The sequence below is a fragment of the Drosophila willistoni genome, chromosome 3R (genome assembly GCF_018902025.1).
Source record: "Drosophila willistoni isolate 14030-0811.24 chromosome 3R, UCI_dwil_1.1, whole genome shotgun sequence".
Classification (NCBI taxonomy): Eukaryota; Metazoa; Arthropoda; class Insecta; order Diptera; family Drosophilidae; genus Drosophila; species Drosophila willistoni.
This window is the reverse complement of record NC_061086.1, coordinates 31,738,216-31,761,601: the sequence shown is the minus strand read 5'-3', so window position 1 is coordinate 31,761,601 and position 23,386 is coordinate 31,738,216. Positions and strand designations below refer to the sequence as shown.

The 23,386-nt window shown below is 39.8% G+C and overlaps 1 protein-coding gene and 1 long non-coding RNA gene across 3 annotated transcripts in view; one reads left to right on the top strand and one right to left on the bottom strand.

Moving 5' to 3' along the window:
* The window catches only part of LOC6649506, a 75,474-nt gene extending 65,317 nt beyond the window's left edge, over positions 1 to 10,157 (bottom strand). Inside the window, exon 1 of the mRNA XM_047009257.1 lies at positions 10,026 to 10,157. The gene's annotated coding sequence lies outside the window, so the exon portion shown is untranslated. The remainder of the gene's footprint in view (positions 1 to 10,025) is intronic.
* A 1,738-nt stretch (positions 10,158 to 11,895) lies between these two features.
* Positions 11,896 to 23,386, top strand: part of LOC111519368 — a 28,747-nt gene continuing 17,256 nt past the window's right edge. For both annotated transcript variants that reach the window (XR_002724338.2, XR_006953802.1), the window contains exon 1: positions 11,896 to 11,993. This is a non-coding gene — a long non-coding RNA (uncharacterized LOC111519368). The remainder of the gene's footprint in view (positions 11,994 to 23,386) is intronic.

Here is a 23,386-nt window from a genome sequence, read left to right as displayed (position 1 = left end):
AAAATAAAAAGAAAGAGACAGAGAGAAAGCAAAATATAGAGGCAAAGGAGGCGCGAAGGCGTTTTCTGCATATCCCTTGTTGTTTCTGCTTGAAATGATTTTTTTGCTGCTGCTGCTGCTTTGTTGCCTTGGTAACGAGAAGACGCAATGAATTTTTTCTCAACAATTTTTTGTGCAACGCGTTCGTCGTTTGAGCTGTGCTCCGTCTCCATCATCCTCGTCCTCGTCCTTCATCGTCATCGCCATCAACGTCATCATCGCCGTTGTCGTTTGCTTTTGAGCCAAAGTGTTGCCATAACGAGCGTAAAATGGCGGCAAAAAAGACGACAAGCAAAGACAACACGCCGTGAAGCAAAGAGACTACGAGGAGAGCCAGAGCAGAAGACAGAGGGGAATGTAGCTCTAAAACAAACAGCAGGCCCAACATTCATGTGTGTGTGTGTGTGTGTGGAAAAATAACGAAGCGAAAATTGAAACTAAAATAAAGCCATGTTTGCTTCACAAATTGTTACGTGTGCCAACGCCAAGTCAAGCCAAGCCAAGCCAAGCAAAGCCAAACCAAACCAAGCCAGACTCCAACTCAAACTTTATTTATTTAAAGTTTGAAGTTTTAGCATAAGTTAACATTACGATAACGGACATATAGGCAGACTCTGCCAGACTGCAGATGGTAACAACATGTCCTTCTACTTCCTACTATAAAATTTTAGTTGGTAATGTGTAATAAATAAGGTATATTAGAGAACACACCAGGCCAATGCCGAAAACCATCCATGGCCAAGAAGCAGAACCTGAAGCCATTTGGTTTCAGTTCACCAGCTGTGCAAATATGTGTGTCAATGCTGTGTGTCCAGTGTGTCCAGCTTTTGAGTCAGTTGGTAAGCTTAACATTTAAATATCTGTCTCGTTCTCTCTCTCTCTTAGTCTGTCTGTGTGCTGAACTGACCAAACAAGCCAATAAATGTACCACAAATTGTATGTCAACCAGAGTGAGTCACTGCATTGACACACTTGGCCAAGTTTTTGGTCTCAGACACAGAGTTGGATGGATGGAGACGAAGACAGAGACGAAGGAATGCCTTTCTCACATGCCATGCCAAAAATTCGATTTAAATTGGAATTCTTTACAAAAGACAAAATCCCGCAAGTATGCGAGATTCTTTTGGCCAATTCTGGCTAGGCGAATTAAGTAGAATGAGAAAAGATCTAATTAAGTTCTTGCCAGAATCTAGAGCGAGTGAGTCTGTAGCGAAGACTTGTGGCAGCATCTCATAAAAGTTACTTCTTTTGACTGACACTGCAAGAAATTGCAAGAAACTTTTACGGCTCACATTGCAGCAATGACTCTCTGAGATGTAATTAAGTATGTGCGACATAAACGGAAGTAACGGATACTGCAGTTCCGCCCAACCATTTGCGGTTACCTACACCTTGACATCATCCCCCATTCCCTTTCGCATTCCCATCCCCATCTTCATCATCATACCCCTGCCGCAGAGTCAACTGACAGTTGTCGTCGTCTCCAACTCATGTTCATGACAAATGCAATTTGATAACAAATCACTTGACAATCTAGAGAAGAGGAGACAACAGTAAAGGAGAAAATGTCATCAAGAACATAAAACTGCAAGTTGCCTTTTTGTTTAACTAAATAAGAATATTTTCTAAAAATTGTTCAATTAATATTTTATATCTCTCTCTTAAAGAAAGCCAATCGATTACACAGGCCGACATTTTCGAGGTCATGAAAAAGTGTTCTAAGCTCAATAGGTCTTTTATAGTAATTTGGGGGTGCTGATCACGGCCCTGTATTCAGTTTTGCCCATCACGACAGGATTTCGAAAAAAATGCGTTGGAATTATTCAAAATGGCCACATTTTCAATATTTTCTAGTATAATATAAACAAGTTATTATACTCAAAACGTTATTATTTTAACCTATTAATATATTAGGTATGATTTGAACGCAATTTACACAAAATCAAAGTGGCGTTTCTTTGTTATCATGCATATTATCATACACTTTGGATATGGTTCCAAAATGAGTAAAATTCGAACCAAAAAGAATGCTATAGGGATTCGAAGAATTTGCAACTTGTTAATTTTAAAGAATTATTGTAATTTTATGCATCTAACAAATTGTTTATAAGTAATGTTGGCAAACAACAGCTATTTTTCTTAAACGAGAAATTCTACAATTCGTTAAAAATGTAGAAAAACAATTTTTAACTTTATATAGTATACTTTTGGGTACCTATTTTCCAACCCTAGATCTCCTAATTTCACAAAATCTGGACGTGATGAACAAAAACTGAGTATGCAGTCAGAATCAGCGTACCCGAGTTAGTTTAAAACACTTCTCAGGTTTACGTCACCAAAAATCATGTCGGCCTGTGTTATTCGAATTAATATCCACTTTGATACACTGTGTAATCAATTTGTAATACTGTCCTATATAGGAGATTATATATAATCTTCATGATAGATAATTTTTGCCAACTTCTAAGCCACTTGAGCAAAGAACAAAAGTCATAGCTTACTGATAAATCAGCTAATTTTTAATGGGACTTTCATGCGAGTTAAATTTCAAGCTCTCATTTTTTTTATGGCAAAAGTTGAGGAATTTAATGTTCATTCGAGGTGGTTGGTATTCGATTTCTGTTCGTTTTGTTCGCTTTTGGAGCAACAGTTTTGTTGAAGCGCATAATTACATTGGTGGCAAACCGTAATGAATTTTTAATAGTCAGGTTGAGTGTGAGGCGGTCGGCCAGGTTAAAAGGACACAGACAATGTGCACAGTAATGAGTTTGCAATGTTTCAAATGCAAAACGTATATTCTCGTATTTTTATTTGCCTCACTTTTGGGTTGGTCATACATTTGCTTTGATGGCTGTCTGTTAAGGGACAAGTAACTTGTCCTTATTTATTATGTATGTAATGTGATTTTGTTTTTTATTGCTTGCAGCTTTGAAAGCAAGAAATTTGTGTTTGGTCAACAAGAAAAAAAAATAAAATAAAATTAATTCTAATTTACTTTAAATATTTTTCATGTATTTAAACAAAAAGTAACGACTGGACTTTCTCACTAAGCCAAAGTTTAATTTTTGCTTTTAGATTTAAGAGCCCAATCATCGTGAAACTTTGTCCTTTTTCAGGTGAAGCAACTTTGGCCGTAAAATGTCAGACACTAATCATTGATTTGGATTGATTTTCCTTTTTGCCCGTCTGCCTTTTGACGGCACTTGAAAAATTCGTGTTTGTGCGCCTTTAGCTATGCCATGCTGCTATTGATATTTATGTTTGCCTTTTTATGACTTTAATTTATGAGTATCGATTTCCAGGCGCCATGAATGGCGGTTCGTTTTGTATGTGAGAAACGAAACAGGTGCCGGGCATCCCACGAAGCAAAGATTGACAGGGAATGGGTTAGAAAAATGAAATCAAAAATTTAAATTATATGTCTCACAATCAGCCAAAGCCAAAGCAAAGGCAAAGGAGGGTTGCCAAGTGCGCGCACCTAGTTCTAATTGCCTTCGTTTTTCTATGACGCACATGATCCAAGTTATAGGGGATTTGACCTTTAAGGTTTTACAGTTTTGAACTATCGATTTGAAGTGAAATAACCTGCGAGACGGGACCATGGAGACATGGCCAATTAATATGATTTCGAGCAGCGATTATACAAATCGTTTTAGGTGCCCCTCCACAAAAGTAGGCAAAAATAAAATGCCAGTTGTATCATTAATAAACGTCTCGGGGCAAAGAGGGGCAAGAATGGTCTAGATGAGGGAAAGTCGAGTTGTGCACGCAGGTTAAGGCATAATCCAATCGGCCAGTGGAACACACACACGCATACACAGACAAAGGCAAAGAGAGGGAGAGGGAGAGGCGACTCTCTCTCACACACGGTCACACTCAGGGGACTTGGGCATGGACCTGGCATTAGGATAATGGATGATTACTGGAAAACGTGTGGCATGGCGTGCGGCATGGTGCCATTTACATGCAGCAGCAACGTTAGTCAAAGTCATGTTTCGGTCTAAGGTTTCACTCCATACCCACACACACACACACACACACACACACATACACATGTGGGTTGTATATGCACACACAGATAAACAATGTACAATATATACACCATCTATATGTACATATATGTATGTGTGTGTGTATGTACATGGCCTCTACATAAAGTCAATTTCGTGTACAATTTTATTTGCATACAAGTGCAAGTTTGCTTGGTGGCAAGAAGGGCGACCAGACAAGCCAGAGACACACTTTAGACATACATTTGGTTTTTCCTCGTCTTATTGCATGTCTTGCAATATATATTTCGGTCTGCCACCCATACCACCCCCCACCAACCCCACCATTCTACTTCCTTTCCAGCCATCATGGAAGAAAAATAGCTGCAAAAGTCATTGAATGAATTTTATGCATTGACATTCGTTCCCATAGCCGAATATTGCACTAAACGGACATGGCTGATGAGGTTGGGGTGATAAGGGGCGAGATGTATTGAGGTAGGGAAGGGACCCTTTGCCCGTCAGGGTTCGCTGCGACAACGGCATGTCAAGCTGACCCAGTTATGCATTGTTTCCATAGTTTGCTCTTGTGCTTGTTTTTCCTTTATACTTCTTTTCGTTTTTGGATTTTGCTTTTTCCACTCTTTTTTTTCCTTGTTGGCTCTCCCTTTTGCGGTGTGTTGGCATGAAAATTTGGTCAATAATTTTAAACCCCATCTCAACCCATCCCCCCTTCTCTCCCCCCCGCCACCCAATTCAATCATTATTCATATTTGCTGCTTTTATTGTTTGTCATTGTCGTGTTACTGTTTAATGTTTGGCATTGCATTGATTTTCAGTTTATATTTGTGTTTAAAATTGCTCGCCAGCAAAAACTCGACAATGAGTGAAAAATCGTGTCAAAGTGAGAGAGAAAACAATGGATGACTAGATGTGAGTGCAAAAACGAGATGGCAAGAGATTGAAATATAGGGAAAAATTGTGAAAATGCTTTTGTTTATTTTATCGCCACCATATATTCCAATATTTATTTATTTAAATTCATCTGCTTAATTGATGGAAAAATTTTCTAGTAAATTAAATGCAATTACTAGAAATTAATTCACGATATACTCAAACCTGATTTTATTCTCCACACACACACACACGAAACGAGTTTGGAATATTAACAAAATGAATTAACAACTTGGACCAAGCAAATGTTAGATAATTGTTAGTGAAAATATGATTTAGTTTAGTAGATCGCCAGGGGATATTAATTGAAATGTGTGTCCAATTAAAAATTGTATACATAATCATTTTAGATATCAAGTGGATAATTTGTGAATTTTCCTTTTCTTTTTTTCTTTTGCAGTAATTGGATATTGTGTCCTATTGAAAGATAACTATAGTGCGAAAGGTATTTAACCTTTGATGGCTAATTGGGTCAACAAACTGCATCAGTTTACCACGAATCACTTGAGTCGACAGTCTATAATTTAAACATGAGTGTGGCACACGCACTCTCAACAGACACACACACACAAGCAATTAGTGTTGGCCAGGCCACTTGACTTCCACAGACAAGGCTCTTAAAAATATTAAAAACCCAAATACCAACAAGCCAGATATATACTGGCCGTGTGTCTGGTACTGAGTCTGTGATAGTACGGTTTGGTTTGGTTTGGTCAAACTGACCGCATCAAAGCGTACTACAGTGCGTATAAGCAATATATGCAAGCAGTTTGCTCTAGTGGTAGTAAAATATGTAGGTAGGTAGAGAAGGCACTCACTTCACCAAATGCCATGGCGTTTTGGTTTTTGCTCTCTTCCACACACACACACACAGACACAATTTCTCATCTAAAGGTTTTCTTTTGCTGATGAAAGTAGTTGAAGCAGCATCGATTGCCGTTTTGGCTGCATATGCTCGCCATAGACACACACACACACACTCAGACACACGCACAGACACACGTGTGTCCGCCTGTCGATATGTTTGTACATTCATACGTACATATACCATAAAGTAATTCAGTGTTGTTCCAATAAAGTGCTTCATAAATATTTATTGGATTATCGAACGTATCGAACAAGAGGAAGAGCTCGAGCTGGAGCAGGAGCAGAAGCTGAAGGAATCGTGTCTGACGTTCAGAACGCACATTGCCCCATTGCCATAATGAATATGAAGCAATGAACATTGCAATAAGCGCACGTATGTATGAATAAATGAGAGCAGCATTGAATGGAGGAGCTAGAGAGCATAAGGATAAGGAAAAACGTCGAGAAAATGAATAACTGAATGCTCACTGTAAATAAAGTAATAGTTGAGGCACTTTACAGTTTGTGTGTGAGTGTTAGTGTGTGTTTGCATTGATGATAAATATGTAAATGGCCTCAAAATATTATCCTCTTTTAATTAATCTACTCTTGATTATACACATAATGAGTCTGACGCTTTAATTGCAAACAACACAACATAAAATGCCAGGCCAAATCTCCTATAATTTGAGCTGGATTAAAATTCATAATCAATTACATTAAAAGCACATTAAAGTCTTAACATGCCGCATGCGGTTGGAACATACATACTTATACATATATTCGACATTTTGATATGGAATGTATAAGCTTTCTGAGAATTTGAGTTTGAAAATCAAAATAAAGTCAGAGCAAATAAACAATGAGCTACTACTCTCTGTCTGTCTCTCGATCACAGCAGGTGTAAGATATTCCAATTTTTGGTTTCTTGCATATTTTATGGGGTCTGTCATTGTTTATATTGCTCAAAGCTTGTCTGTGTTGGTGGGTGTTTGAGTTACGTTTTTTTTTTATTTCTAAAATTCATTTACACATTGTAGCGTGTATTGTATTTCTGCAGAGAAAGAGGTGGAAGGAAAGTCAACTAAAAATTCTGTAAATGCCAAACGGGGGTAACGTGAATGAAACACAAAAGCATCGTAATGTATTCATAGAAAATGACAACTGACAAGAGAATCAAGCAAATGGAAAATCTAACTTGATATGTTTTGTTTTGTGCTCACAAGCTGACAAGACGAAAAGAGACAAAACGAGACGAGACACGAGAAGAACCAACAGACTGGAGTGCACGAGACATTTTAGACAGCTGGCGAGAAGAAGGGTCGACACACTAATCACACATAAATCGAAGTAACTGAGAAACAGCTGTCAAAATGCAGACACGACACACCGAATATGTTATATGTAGGGATGCGCTCAAAAGTAGGCAACACATAAGTACATATTACAAGCAGGAGGAGATTGCATCGGCATTTGTTGAAATTTCAGCTTATGCCAGTATTAATCACACATTTCCCTTTTGGCCATGGGAAAAGTAAAAATGCCAACATATTAAGTAGCTCATAACAATGGCATTGTAATATCGATTACGAGGCACTTGAAACACGTCAATGTGAAGCTATTAGCCTCTGTATTAATAAGTTCGCCTGCTCGTTGAATGAATGAATCTGTGGTCTTGGGGACTTCATGCATAGATAATTACTGTCCATGGAACTCGTTAAAATACACCTTTTGTACATAAAAATTATGTGCGTGTACATACATACACTTGGGACAGACACATTTGCCGTCTTTCCACACAACCACCCACCAATTGATTGATTCCCATCATCGGCTATTGAATGGTTGAGTAATTGCTGTTGATTTAATAATTTATTGCGGTCGCAATTATTTAAACTGCTCATTGATACGACTGATATGGGGTAGGAGAATGAAATGACAAAGTCATGACATCAGTCCAGGGGACTGAAACTAAACAAATAATCGTATACAACTTACATATACATATGTATGTCTGTGTGCATTATATACTTGTATATAGGAACTGATTGAAAGGCGATTGTAAAGAAAATAGTAGCCAAAGGGTCACATTTACATAAGCCAGAGCAAAAACTGGAATGTAGTTGCACATTCGCATAGAAGTTGAAAAGCTGCATTAAACAACACTTACACACAGGACGGGACACATGGGGAAATGCCAGCGGTGCTTGGAAATGATTCATGATTTGTATGTGGCCAGTGTGTGTAATGCAAAATGAAAGGACTTTCTTTTTTTTTTTTTTTTTGCCAGGTGTGGGTCTTGGTGGTGGAGTGGAGCAGAAAAGCAAATATTGTTAAACTTGTTGTACAAGTTGTTGCAGCAGCTGCTGCTTTAGTACGTTGAAAAAACACGCTCTGGTAACAAAGCCAAAGAAAAATAAAGGGAAGAGAGAGAAAAACCAAAGTGAAAAATAGAAACCAGCGTAAAATGTCAAGGTAAAACTAACAAACTGGCTTAGGGGCCGGAAACGGAAATGCCAACGAACGTTTAAAGCGATTGCAACTTAGAGAGCACTTGCATTTGGAGGAATAAAACTTTGCGAATGATAAGCAGGTCGCACTCGGTGCGAGTAAAAGAAAATACATAAAAAGACACAAAACAAGGGGTCGGTCATGAATGGCCTCTGTAATTAGAGAGTGGCAAAGGAATAGGAGAATGGGAGGCGCAAAAGTTCGAATCGCTGCTCAAAAGTAATTAAAAAGTTGCAAAAAAGCAAAAAGAATAAGGCCAAATTACGCGACGATTGCAGAAAGCAGAAGTTCTCTTATCAAAAGATTTGCCAAAGAATTCATTGGAATTGTCTTTAAAATGCTTTTACTTCAAGCCCTATTAGATGGAGAAATTTCAGTCCATTCAACTCATTGAACAACACTTGAACGAACACACAATAGAACGTGAATTTTAGTGTGAAAATGTGGCCCACTAATTTAGTTGAATGCATTTGCCAAATAAGAGGAGTACGTAGTTTAGTTAGTTGGCATTGGAAGTATATAGCAGCACTAATTTATCAGCCAAGTGGGTTTTTGTATGGGATGGTAAAGGTTATTTATGCCAGGCTGAGCCTTCTTCGTTATTTTCCTTCTTTTTTTTGGAGACACCAACATGGATGGCAATGGCAACATTTTTGGGGCGCTGCAGTGTGTCAGGTAATCACGTCATTATCACATGAAATTTCGGCATTAACGTAAATTTACGATTTGCACATGAGCACGACGACGACGACGACGCCGTTGAAAGTGAGCCGCAAAAATAAAAAAAAAAAAAAGGGGAAAGAAAAACTCTGGCAAACTAGGCACTACTCTAGTTGTTGTGCCTCTGTGCCAGTCGAGAAGGTAGCAAAGGTAGCGACGCACATAAACTTACATTAAATGCGATTGCCAATTTATTTACTAAGTGAACGGCAGCAACTACTACGGGTACGGGTACGGGTACGGGTGAGCCCAGCTGGCAACGGTAAAGCAATGGCAACGGCAACGGCAAAAGCAGTAGCAAACTTGGCTCAAATTTTAGAGCGGAAATAGTGTGGCAGGCGAGATGGGTTGTAATTGAGCACACCCACCATTGAGCCCCCTCCCTCTCTCCCTCTCGCAACCAAAAAGTTCTTCTTAGCATGAGGCCACAACAACAGCGTATAACCTGTGAGTGAAACACACACAACAAAAAAAAGATTTCACATCGCACAAGTATTGTGTACATACAAGGAGCCGTGAATGTTTGGCAAGTTTCTCCTTTTTCTTTTTTTTTTTTTTTTTGCATACAATTAACGAAAGTGGCGCACCTAGGTAAATAGCATGAAATATCGACTGAGGAGGAGAAAAGGGGCAAAAGGGAGATGTGCCAGAATATGGCGAGTGCTCAACCGCATTAACCCATTACCAGCTGAGTAAGCTCAGCTCTAAGCAGCAATTCCAACGCCAGCAGCAGCAGCAGCAGCGGGAGACGGCTCAAGTGAATTTTTAGTATTGAAATTTTTGCCCTGACTATACAATTTTCCAACACATTTGCCAAATTAAATCATGGCTGAAATCTCTTGAAACTCCTTTTGGGTTCGGTGTTTTTTTTTCTTCTTTTCCCACACTTTGTTTCACTTGGCTAACTAACCGACACTGTAAGGACATGTGTATGTATGTAGTTGGTTAGCATCGAGGATCACTCACTAACACACGCGGCGGCGGCGGCGGCGGCGTTTTCTATTCGTAATTCTGTTTGAACACTCGTCCACTCAATCAGAATGAATCAGAGGAGAGTTTAGTTTACGCTGGCCGATTGTTCTCATTGGCCCGCATTCGTCCGTTCGCCACGAGTCTCAGTCGCAAACTGTTTTGCCTTGTGCCTTCGTATCCTTGCCAATGGCATAGACACGAAGGACCATGGCACTTCGTGCTGACTATGATTCGTATCCTGGCCCAATCGAGCCAACCAGTTCGTTGCTCGGCATCACTAATCGTGTGAGTAAGAGAGAAAGTGTTTGAGGCGACCATTTGGCGCCAATTTGTGTCCCTTGTGTAGAGTGTGACTCTCAAACTGTATGCCGCCAAGTGGCCACATAAAATGCTGATGATGCTATGCTCATTACTTTTGAAACAGGAGATACGAGTGGATTTAATTGCGAATTTCTTTGCCGCAGCTGTGGGCAACAATTGCAATAATTACTTTATATTGATGAATCAATTACTACTTGGCATGACAAATTGTCGAAAGGATTAATGACGAATGTATGTCAAGTGGAGCAATCATCAGTGAGAGAGAGAGACAGTCCGTCTGTCTTCATGCAGGACACACAGGTGGCCTCAGGAGTGGAGAGTTGCATGCTGCCAGCTGTGGCTGGAGCTGGAGTGGAGAGGAATGGAGATGAAGGCAGTGGCGGGTGGTGGGTGGCCACAGTTTTGGAGAGATTGCTAGCGAGAGCGGCTTTTGCAGGTGGCAGTGCAATTATTCGTTTTTGTTTTGGTATCATATTCGCCGTTGAAAGCTTTCACCGTGTTGGCCTAGGACAAGGGAAAAAGCTCACGATTTGGCACACTAAACGGCAAGACGAAGGCAATGGACGACAACGATAATGACGACGATGACACCGAGGAGGACGACTCTACTATAACTACTACTACTACCAAACGACACGACGCCGTCGCTGACGACGACGACGACGACTGACGATGAATGACGACGCATGAAAGTGTCCAATAAAAATTACGTATACGCAGCAATGGCCCGAGGCGGCAACTTGACTGCACGAGGCTTGCGGTAATTGGCAAAAAATGAACTGGACGAGTGCCTCATACACTCAATTCTATTCCCCCCCGCTCCCCCCTTACCAGACCACCCTCAATTCAGCCCATCTTCTTGCCACCTTTTTGGCCTGCTGCCGTCGACCCATAAAACAATGAGCACGAAATTGCCCAGGGGAACAACAGAGAGGCCCGCCTTAAGAAATTGGTCGTGACATCGACTTGGACTCGGTTGTGGCATGTCAACGTGTCGCCGATGCCATAAATCTATAAGGGCAGCCCCGTCTGAACGCACGACTGCCTCTTGATTTTCTCCCTTTTCTGCATAACTTCACGAAACATTTCAAAATGGTGAACACATTACAATTATCGCAGAAAATCAAAGCCAACCCGTTCCAAAATGCAAACATATAATTGAAATGGAAATAAAAAGTGTAGTTACTCGACTTTTGTGTGCGAATTCATATTTCCTTAGGCCTCCAGGACTCGCAACTTAAGCTGATTAGTTTATTGTGTTGCCCCAGCATAACTTAATTTTAATGGCATAAAAAAAATAAATATATAATTACATTGCCATTGCTAATTTGTACTCACAGCCTGTGGGGAAAGTATACCATTAACTTGTGGCTTACCTGCAAGAGAAAGAATGAAAGGAAATAAAGCATTATTTATGCGTTCTTGTGTGTGTGCGTGTGTGTGTGTGTGAGTGTGTGCGTTTTTTATTTATTTAGTTATTGTTATTATTATATCTTGGTTTTTCTTTCACTGTGTGTGTTTTTTTTTTGTTTCTTTTTTAGTGCTTGTTGCCTGGCGGGAAACGTGAAAGAACGCTTCCGTTTGGCGGTTAGCCAACATCAAAGCCCTCCACAAACAAAAGGAAAGTCGTCCAGGCCCAAGGTAAGGTAGCAAACTAAACTTCAATCGATTCGAAAGCAGAAATAAAACAAATTTTCGTAATAAATAGAGTACGGGAATGGAAACAATGTATGGAGGGAATAACAACAAAAAACAAAAAACCAAAGACATACAGAGAAAAAACAGACAGAGACAGCGTTGAATAGGGGGGTTAGGGAACACACACACATACAGACACACAGACACACTTTTACAGTTGCAAATTGACTTGCTTTGAAGTACAAAGCGTTTTGTGTGTGTGAGTGTGTGAGAGAGTGTGTGTATTGCCACCTGCCGCCCGTTGGCGAAACAACAGGCAGACACGAGTTGGAATTGAATTCAGAGAACAAGGATATATGTGTATATAGAATACCACGCGAGGACGACGATGTCGACGACGACAACAACAACAACAACGACGACGACGAGGACAAAGACGTGAGAATTGCTTATTTTGTGAAAATTAGAAAATATCACAAACATACAACAAAAAACGTGGCACAAGGAGGCAGGTCAACACACTGGCATATCGCCCATTCCTACCCCCCTCCCCACCCACCCATCTACATTTTCTCAACACTTTAGCAGAGGCGTCGTATGAAATCTTTGCCAAAAAAAAGGAAACTAAAATAAAAAAATTTCATCCTTAGCAAATTGGGCAAACGAAGAATGCAATTGAAAAACACTTTGCTTAATTACACATAGATGCAATCCCCTGTACCCCCCCTCCCCTGCAGACATCTTGAGTAAGTTCTGTGACAGTTGCAACAGCCACTCGTACTTCAATTGCTCAGCCACAGCTACAGTTCCATGTCTTTCTCTCTGGCTTTAGTTCTCTGTGTCAACATGGCCCTGCAGTCTGTGCATAATTAGGTAGCAAAAATAACAGGCAGCTAGTCAGCCACTTGAAACCGCAACACGGAAGCAAAGAGACAACAATGCGTCAACCAACCATTTCACTCCTTTCCACTCCACTCCACTCCAATCTCAGTTGTCACTCGCTCACTCACTCATCCAAGACAGAGACGTTTGATGGTGTTGGTGCGGGGGGGAGTCAAGTGAAAGTTAAATGTAGAAACAAGCCAATCTCCATTCCTTCCAGCAGCAGTTAATGCATCTATGGGAAAATTTTAATTTCAATACCCAAGGGTTATTCAATAAAGGGATAAATGTGTATGGAAAGTAATTGAGTGCATTAGCCAGCTCTTCAATAAAGGACAAAGCACCCACACACACACACGCACTCACACCTATCCCTATGTAATAGAAACTAGTCAGCCAAGCCTAAAGGTAATATTGAACCGTATTTCCTCCTGCTTTCGTTACGGTCAATGGATCTAGCAGAAGGATAATAGATTGCCACTAAAAAGGAACACAAACACGACGACAAATAAGCTGAAAAGTTAAGGGTATGAAAAAAGGTTTTTCTTTTGGCAGTTTCTTTAATGAACTTAGGCTTTTGCCATTCAAGTGTTAACATGCGTTTTCAATTAGCCAAGGTAACAGCTCAGTGGGCTTAAAGTTAAACAAAATAGTGGCTCACACACACTCACAGACTTTTAGAAATCGCGCTTGGTGTAAATTACTAGACAGAACACATGAATTCCAAACATTTGCCTTCACTTGCAGGCGGCAGGCATGACATACAGCAACCCTTACATCCGCCTCCCCCCGCTCCTCCGCTCCACCAATACACCTAACGCCTAGTTAGGCTAGGTGTCTGACTGTCTAGTCGCATTGTCTGTGCCACTGTGACGAAGTGTTGTATGTGTGTGAGTGTGTCGGCTTCCGTTTATAGCTTCAGTCACCTCAAGAGTTGGGTTGACTTGACGGACGTGGCTTATTGTTTCATTTTGCTGCCGCTTCAGCTTATGAGTGAAAACGCATACAAAAGCAATTTATCATGACTTAATAGTATGTGTGTGTGTGTGTGTGTGTGTGTGTGTGTGTGTGTGTGTTTGTAGGTAGGTGTACTTGCTGTGTGTCAAGAAAACTTAGCCATTCATAGTTTGTTGTACTTTCAAGTTGTCTCTTGGCAGCGGAAGAAGAAATACATGCTTCCTTTTAAGTTTCTTTTTATTTTTTTGTTCATTTTACAATTTCTTCTCTTTGCTATGCACTTGCAAAAATGGGTATATTCATTCTTGTTTATGGACTACGAAGCTATATATAATACAGATTTCTGTTTGTGTAAATCCAATTCCTTCTGAGCATATGTACTCCATATACTCCTCAAAAGAAACAGCAATCGTCATAAGGTCTCTAAACTTTTATTCATTTCAATCTACTGATTGAGTATAGAACTAAAATATAATTTTTAAAAGTTAATAAGTTTGAATGAGTTTATATACGTTTTCCATTTGAAATAAACTAACAAATTGAATTCTGTTATCTACATTATCTGCAGTCAAAACAAAACGAAAATTATCAATAGCCAATATCTAAATCTTGGAGAATTTTCATAACCCACAAAGTCAATTCTGAATTGGTTTTTAAACTTGTTATTCCAAGTTTTCCAAAATTCATGAATTTAATATTCAAAACCTTTTCTTTTCAAGGCATTGAAGGTTGAATGTCTCGAATGAAGAACTTTTTAAAATATTTATTAAGAACTTTTTTGGACGGATTTTTTGACAAAGGTAATTGAAGCAAAATAAAGTTCAATCAGTTCAATCAAGTTCGATTGAGCATATGTATAAAAATGGTAGATAAAAAGGGCTTCTTATTAGAGATCCTTGTAGATTTTTAATAATTTACACTGCAGGATACTTGAAAGTCGACGTTTTGGTTTAGAGAACTGAATTTTTTTTCATTTTGTACTAGAGCTCCCCTAACAATTGATGAACTTGGATGCGGGTTATGCACTCGCAAGTGGAACGAAGCGCAAAAACATTTGGATTGACACTTTCCATATTCTGGCTCTGTTTTATTCCACATTTTTGGCGGCATATTTCATGCACGAGGATAAAAAGCTATTAGGACGAGCGGGACAGGGTGAACACACACACACACAAAAAAAGGAAAATAGAAGATAGAAAAAAAGCAAAGACGACAGCACAGCACAGCAAACGACAGCTGTCTTCAACTGCAGCCCAAGTGCATAAATCTTGCGCTGAAATGTCAGCCAGGCAAAAAGAAAGAATGAATGAATGAAAGAAAGAAACAAAAAACGCGCCCGAAACTGTGATAAAATGCCACCGCGTGCAGCTTTTATATGACACTGTTACAGTCTGGGGTTTCTTAAGCCTGCAGATTAACTCCGGGATGGGAATGGGAATGGGAACGAGCCAAAGCATGACCTCGAGAATGGGTGCTGTCGACAGAGTTTCGTTCGTACGTCGTCCTCGTTGTAGTCGTCGTCGATGTTGTCGTCTCAGCCCCGCTTATCTCTGCATTCCATTCTAGTCGGCATAGTCAAGTCAAATTGCAAATTGCATATTCAAATGCGGCGGCTTTTTTCAGTCTGCGGTTGTCGCTTCTACAAATAGCAAAGATTTGCTCATGCACCACCAAAAATAACTGGCTGTGTCAGTAAGCTACATATATTTGACAGACAGCGGGAAATGAAAGAGCACAAATGTTTTTGGCCTAGGATTGAAAATTAAATTCGCTTAGACTCCCTTACCACACACTTTGGCTCCAAACTCTGGCACAATTGTATTAACTGCATGCCTCATATCTGACCTGACCCAAAAAGGGGAAACGAAAAAAAATAACTGAACCAAAAAAAATGAATGAAAACAGAACGAAAAGTAAATCCATGTAAATGCTGAATGCTGAATGTCTCATCTCACTCGGTCGTCGTTGCTATCGCAACCAGAAAGAAAGAAATGTCGCTTCAAGAAAGATGCAGGAAAGTCGACAGCCCAGAGCAGACACTAATGCTGATATGACTTCATCTTCTAAAAGGCAAAGTGCATCAGCATCAGCATCGGTAGGAGCAGGAGTTGCCTCCTGCGATTGTGCAATATGTGGGCGCAATATGCAATGCCACTCGCTCGCTCGCCCTTTTTATTTTTCTTGCCATTGTTGTTGTTGTTGTTGGCTATGCCTGAGCTTGTACGCTAATGATTGTACTCATTTTGTAGGTCTTAGTCAATTTGATATTCCTTGCACAACGAATGCGGCAACAGAGGTAAAAGGAACCGCGACAGCGACAGGATAAGATGCCACCAAGCAAAGTCAAGTCAACCCAGACAACCCACCACCAGCCCGACCAAGCCAAGCCAAGCCATGCCAAGATAGTTAGCCTAGTAGTAGGACTCGATGGTAGTGGGCGAGTTGCCTCCTGGCCTGGCCTGGGTGGCCCATCCACTGATGACAACTTAAGAATGTCATTAAATTCTCATACAGCACACAAAAGCTGCATGTGCTTCATGGCAAAAGAATTGCCACGAGGATTTTAGGGACAATTTAAGTAGCACGGATTTAGAGAACATGGCACTGGAGATGGAGCTGGAGAAGCTGCCACGCTGACAACATGAAGAAACATGAAGACAGGCCCACAAAATGTCACAACAACAACAACAATAAGAACACCATGCTGCAGCAACATCTGCTGCTGCATCTGGAATAGCAAGCAGTTGTCGTGAAGCAAAACGCTTTTGGGGAAAAGCGGCAAGAAAAACTTACTTGCAATTGCAAAGTAAAAGAGGAGAACACAACAACAACAACAACAACAACGACAACACCAAAAACAAGAAACGAAAAACTTAAAAAGAAGCAAAAGAAAATAACGTATTGCTAGGGGATTTTCTTCATGCACTTTCCTTGTTCTCTCTGCCTTCCACCCATTTGCCTTTCTGTTACTTCTCATTTCTTTTCTGTTATTTTTTTGTCTGCTTCTCCTTCTACATATTCTTCTTCGTTTTTTTTTTCTAAGCACATTCCATCCATCCATCCATGTGCAACGCATTCGCATTCAAAAAGTCTATTTCCCGTGCAATTGCAACAATGGTCGTATGTGGTAAGCAAGTGAGTGTATGACTGTAAGTCCGTCTATGTGTGTGTGTGTGTGTGTGTGTGTGTGTGTGTGGTCTATGTAATTGCAAGTGTGTGCTTTGGGCGCAAAAGAAAACAAATGAGTAGCAACCTGACGAAGGCGAATGTAAAATGCATGAGCCACACTAAAGAGAAGATGAAGCAAGAGAAGGAGAAGGAGGCAAAAAGGAAGGCGTAGGTGGAGTTAAAAAAGCAAGGTAGGGACCAAAGTGTGGCTAAAACTTAATGATGAGGAGCAGAGGCCAGCGGCTTATTTAGTATGCAAGTTTGTAGGCGACATCTACATATGTATGTGTGGGCTCACATGCACACCTTCAGCAGGCGTGTGCATTAGAGTGGACATTTTTAACAATTATTTATAGCATTGGTTCCCCTCTTTAGTATGCTAACAGGAATTTCAATGAACATTACGCATACGACGCGTTAACCATTGACAGTAAAAATTACAATTTTTTATATAGTCATATATCCAACTTCAATACCCTAAGCCTTATAAACTTTTCGCGCCCTAAAATCAAACTTTAAAGTAAACATCCGTTTTTTATAATAAACAATTGGACACTTGCAATAACAATTGTCTCCCTAAAAGTAAAAAACGTGAGAACGCTAATTCAGCATTAAATTCGGGCCAATCAAATCACATTAATATCGATCATGCCACTAAAGGGCTCACAAGTTTAGCCTATAAATATTACTCTAAGACATTTTTGTACTTAAGTTTTAAGCATTCATTTATTGAATAAAGACGGGACTTTCAACTCAACAAAACAATATCTTTTTTTTCCTATCTGGAAAGACCAGATATATAATTATATAGACAAACGATATTTACTTTGTATTATAATTAGATACTCTAAATGTATAGTAAAAGCTTTTTAAAGAACACTCTAATCGAATGTACAGCTGTGTTCACGAAAATAGCAGTGCAGTAGATGCTAACAAAGATTCAAACATTTTTCACATATTCCTTTCTATACATCCAGTTTTTTGACTTTGGTTTTGTAAAATGGTATATAGGCATAGGAAACCCAAAAAAATATCGTTAATTTTACTAATTTTTTGGTTGTTTTTCAAATTTTGGTGCTTAACCCCACAAATTTAACTGTTCATAAAAATAGCAGTGTCTCGTTTAGTTGCGAAAAAAAAACAAATTAAAAGTTTACAAATCTGTCAGTAGTAAGTGTAATTACTTAGATAATTATGGTGTACTATTATTTGCGTCAACTAACGCTAAAAATTTCACGGTAGACGGAAAAGGAACGGAAATTTGTTTTCAATTCGAAAGAATCGATGTTACGCCGGATTGGTAACCCATTAAGAATGTATGGGAAAATATTCAGAGAAGCGTCACAAAGAGAAAACCTTCCAATAAAGCTTAGCATTGGGAAGTTATCCATGAAAAATGGCTACAGATCCCAGTTCAGCATTGCTGGAGTCGGTGTGGCGCAGGTGCCAACCGGCTATTGTCAATAATTGGTTCAGGACTAAGTATTAAGTCCTAAGATAATTTAGAATTGACAGATTGTAATTCTTAGTTGTTACTGCTATTTTAATGAACAGCTCAAAATGCCCTTCCTTCAGTATCTTGCTCGTTTCTGAAAATATGGGACTCTTTGTTCAGTCCCAAATAGTACTAATATTATTATATATAAAAATAGATTATGAATTTAAAAAAGATTGGTGCATTTATGGTCTTTTTAATATGATTTATCAACTTTAAAGTCAAAGCGTAGGGGCACTGCTATTTTCGTGAACACAGCTGTATGTATGTGTTAACAGAATCATAAATATCAACTAAATTGAGAAGTTTGTTAAGTAGACTTTTCACATACCATCTACTGATAACAATAATAAACATTTGATATCCTTAATACACAATCAAAAGAAAACTGTCAAAGAGTTTGAATAGAAAACTGGCCAATCAAATCTGATGCTTTCAGTCCTTCTATATGTAGCTAGTGCCAAGGCTATTAATTTCACTTGCTCAATCAAGCCATGCCCAGAAGGCAAACCAGGCCTAAAACACTCTACTGACATATCAATGCCACCCATGCTTGGTATAGGATTAAATGCTTGATGTTTTGGGCATCGAAATTGAAATTTGAATGCTGGCATTGGCTTAGAGAACTAGCAATTTTAAGTTCTATTGTTTTACCTTTAATTTGTGTGTGGGGCAAAGCTTCAGCCACATACTGTGAAAAGCGGAATAAGCATGTATGTTTATATTTATTTATAAACAAATAGAGACAACGGATTCTGTATTGAACATTTATTGATGAGACAACATGACAAAGTCAATGCTGGATAGATAACACAGAAATGAGAACGGGCATTTATATTAAACATTAAAAATAGTAAGAAAGAAAGAAGCCAGCAGGACAAGAGAGGACCTAGGAATAAGGAAACATGTCAGGCATTTGGTATGCTCAATGTGTAGCCAGAAGGTTGATAGCTCGCCTGATGCTACGTTCCTGTTGTTGATTGCGTATAAAAATATTTATAAAATGCAGATTGCAAAAATACAATATGCATCATGTATCCGGCTGTGCGTTTTTGCCTTTGTGTGCCTTGATGTGATGTTCTCTTCCGAGCCGAGCCGAGCTGAGCGCCGAAACTTTAGATAATGCGGTAATCTCTGGATGGCATGATGAGACAGATGACAATCTAAATGTTTGTGCATTTGTAAACGTTTATTTATTTACATTGACTTGGTTTTTCTTCTCTCTGAGCTTCTGTTTCCCAGAGGATTGCCACTTGCCAATGGCTGTAACCACAAGAATTGCCAATGTAATTGAAAACCTACAGACAAACACACTCACGTACGATATATACTTGCTATATATACACCCATACATATGAATGTTTTTAGCTCTCCAGTGTGGATGTTATTGCTGCTGTTGTTTCTTTCTTTTTTTTTTCCTGTTTTTTACCGCGATTTTCATTTTATTTCGTAACATTTTTTCCCATTTCACACATGATTTCTGATTGCCAAGCCTAATGCGATGCCCCAACCTCGATGAAAGCGAAACTCTTCAGATAAACGAAAGTGAAGACGGCAAAAAATTGCATGTAATGAATAAATTTCGAGTCAAGAACGAATCAGATGGTGTGGTCGGTGGTGGTGGAGGGAGGGGGAAACTCGGTGAAAATGAGCCTGGAAAACGTAATGGAATTGCTGTGGCGTTAAATTTTTCAATTTCATTCAATTTACACGAACCTCACCGCAGACACACGCAGGAAATTTTTGGAAATTCTTGTTGAGAGAATGAGTGAGGTTGGTCGGTTGGGTGAGGTTGGGGAGGGTTAGGGGGGGAAAGTGGGCTAAAGGGCCGAAAGGTCTTGGTAGCGCCTTGAAGTTTGGCGGAAATGTAGCAATTTGTATGCTGCGCCTAAACGAATTTTAACGATATGTGAAATGATATTCGACGCTGATCAAAAATGCCAAGCCACGCCTCCATTTCACATAGATATACATACATGCGTATGCGAGTGGTGTGCGTGTGTGTGTGTGAGCGTCTTTTTCACCTTTCGGCAAATTGCCATGTTCATTAAAAAGTCAACGGCAACGGTCGTAAAGTTGTGAATGTGGCAAGGGCGAACACAAGGACGAAGGCAACCAATATGCATACTTGAATATGAAATAAGCGTCAAGCAAATCACATCATGCCATCTGGCAACGCTGAACGAAACGATGCCACAAACAAGCTGGCAGCTACCACCAGCATGTTAGCCATGGCCGCAACCAGCCAACTTTGCCTTTGGCTTTGAGTTGTTGCCACAAACTGTGCAAAAGTGTCAACAACTTGTAATCACCCAAAAGCGCCAGCCGAACCCCGGACAGGCCCACCTGATGGAGAGGGGGAGGCGAAGAGCTCTAGCAACTAGGCAGGCGTCTGCCTAGCCAACACTTGGTCACATTTTAACACCTGCTCGTTATCAACTTTTTCTGGCAAAAAACGAAATGCAAAAAACCAAAAAAGAGTTGCAGCGACGACACCCACAAACTTTCGCAACATATTTATTTTCATTTTCCTTCAGTTTTTTTTTTAGTTGTACTCTTCTTTCAGTTTTTTGGCCAACCTGCCCAGAATTATGTCAAAGTTGTGGGCAACTGCAATAACAAAAACAACAACAACCATAAACTTGCCTTGCATCATGAGGACGAGGGCGTGGCGCAGACAACAACAACCATTGCTCGCTCATTAGTGTTGTCAGATTTTGGTGTCAGCCAGCCTGTTGTTGACACTTTAGCAGGCAAAACAAGTTGCAGCCCTCATCCCCCCCAGCCCAATCTTTCCCGCCCACTCCATAGCTAAAGGGCCACAATTTGAATTCTTTAATTTATGGCAAATCTAAAGAAGAGGAGAAACAATTGCAAAATCAAGCGTAAAATAATTGCAACTAAAGAATGCGTGACCCAGAAAAGGACATAGATAAATTTCCGAATTCACCACAAAACAAAATAAATACGAAATCGATTCGAAACGAATCGCATTTTATCTGTTTAGCATACGAGGGCAAGTCGAAGAGTTCTGAGAATGGAAACTTAAACTTGACTTCCTTGATATCCTATTGTTAAGAAAGATCTAACTGGAGTTCAGATATTTCAAAGTCTTTTAGGAAAATTTAACACACTTCGGGACCTGAAAGTATCATCAAATTAATGATGTCCTTTCCTTTAGCAAAGTCTATAAGTCCTCAAAATATGACATCAATTCAAGTGTTTAAGTTTTTATCCGAAGACAGGTGTATAGAAATATAGGATATAGAAGATTAATTATGAATTTCTTTTCTAAAAAATATAAAATATCCCTCGGGTGTATTTGTCTAAGCTGCCATAACAAGAAAAGCAGAAGAAAAAACACAAGAACAAGTCCGCCAAGGACCGCCTCCCCAAAAAAAAAAACGAAAACGAATGGAAATGTAACGAAACGAGACGCATAAAACAATTTAGATCGAATGCAAAGGATATACAAAGGCCATGGCAGCGATAAATGTGCAAATGTGTTTTCGGTCTCTACAGTTTGTGGAGCTGATTAAATGCCATTGAAGGCATAAATTTTGTGCAAGGGTGGCATAAAAATGGCATACAAGCCCCCCAGCACATACAACTCAGAATCCACACTCGAATCCACCCATACGAATGTATGTGTATGGGTGTCTGGGTGCCTTTGACCTTAATTTGACTACAAATTAAGCGGCAATTTCCCTACCAAATACTTTGCCACAGGAAACTTGTCGAAATCAAATGTTATTCCTATACTTTTAGTGTTAGCTTTGCTTGTGGATCCACTAATTACTTGCCAAACAGACTAACAAAACATAAAAATAAAACTAAAACAGAAATCAACAAACGAAAGAAAAAAAAAATATCAAGCATACGCCGTGTGTGCCAGTTTGTTTGAATGTTTGCGCTGCCATCGACACGAAATGTCTTCATAATAATAGAAAATGCAAACGTAACACGCCCATTTGGCCCACCTGCCATTTGACTTTGCCATCGTCCATGAACTTCTTGTCTGATTTGATTAATGGACGCCCACTTTAGGCTTAAGAGTTAATGTTGATCCTCTTGTCGTTTCGCTTTGTTCGACTGCAGCCGCTCAAAAGTGTCGAAAAGTGAGCAATCACTGCAAATGTGACGAGTTCTGGGCGAACAAGCACGCAATTTACTTATTACCCATTAGGGTCGCCGTCACCTCAGACTCGCCCATTGCCCATCACCCAACAGTGTCTGGCCACAATTGCTATGAGTGACTTTTGCGGCAATGTCAGCGGACGTGTTTGGCAATCGATCAAAGCAACAGCAAAACAAAAAAAAGCCAACATGTCGTGGTCTATTCATATTCATAGGTGGTCCTTGTAGAGTGACAAATCATATTGCTGACAATAGACATTAGACAACATCGAAATACATAAAAGAAACGCCCCACAAAGTGTGTCTGCTTTAAGGCTAAACTGAATAATTTCAATGGTTTTAAAGCTAGAATTCTTAGATGAATGCCTGCATGGATTGGTAGCGAGATTTGGAATGAGAGTGGGAGTGGGAGTGAGATTGGGTCTGGGAATTGGTCATGCACACGCAAATATAATTAAGCATTGACCACAGTCGTCTCTGAATGTCCCCGAGTGACCAAGGCACGCACGAAAAATGAAAACTCAACACGCCACAGTTTCCCCATCTCCGATTTTCCCTAGCTCTCTCCATCGTTCTGGGTCTTGCTGCCAACTTCCGGCTAGACTCTTGGTCTAGTAAAATGGGGGGCTGTTTGCATGCATTTGTTTGGGGGGTGTTAATGTGGTTGCGTGGTCTTTGTAGGTTTTTCAAGTATGGCAATCGGTATGAAAGTTAGTGTATTGGCATTGGGTGGTCAGGTTTTACCTGCATACTCTGA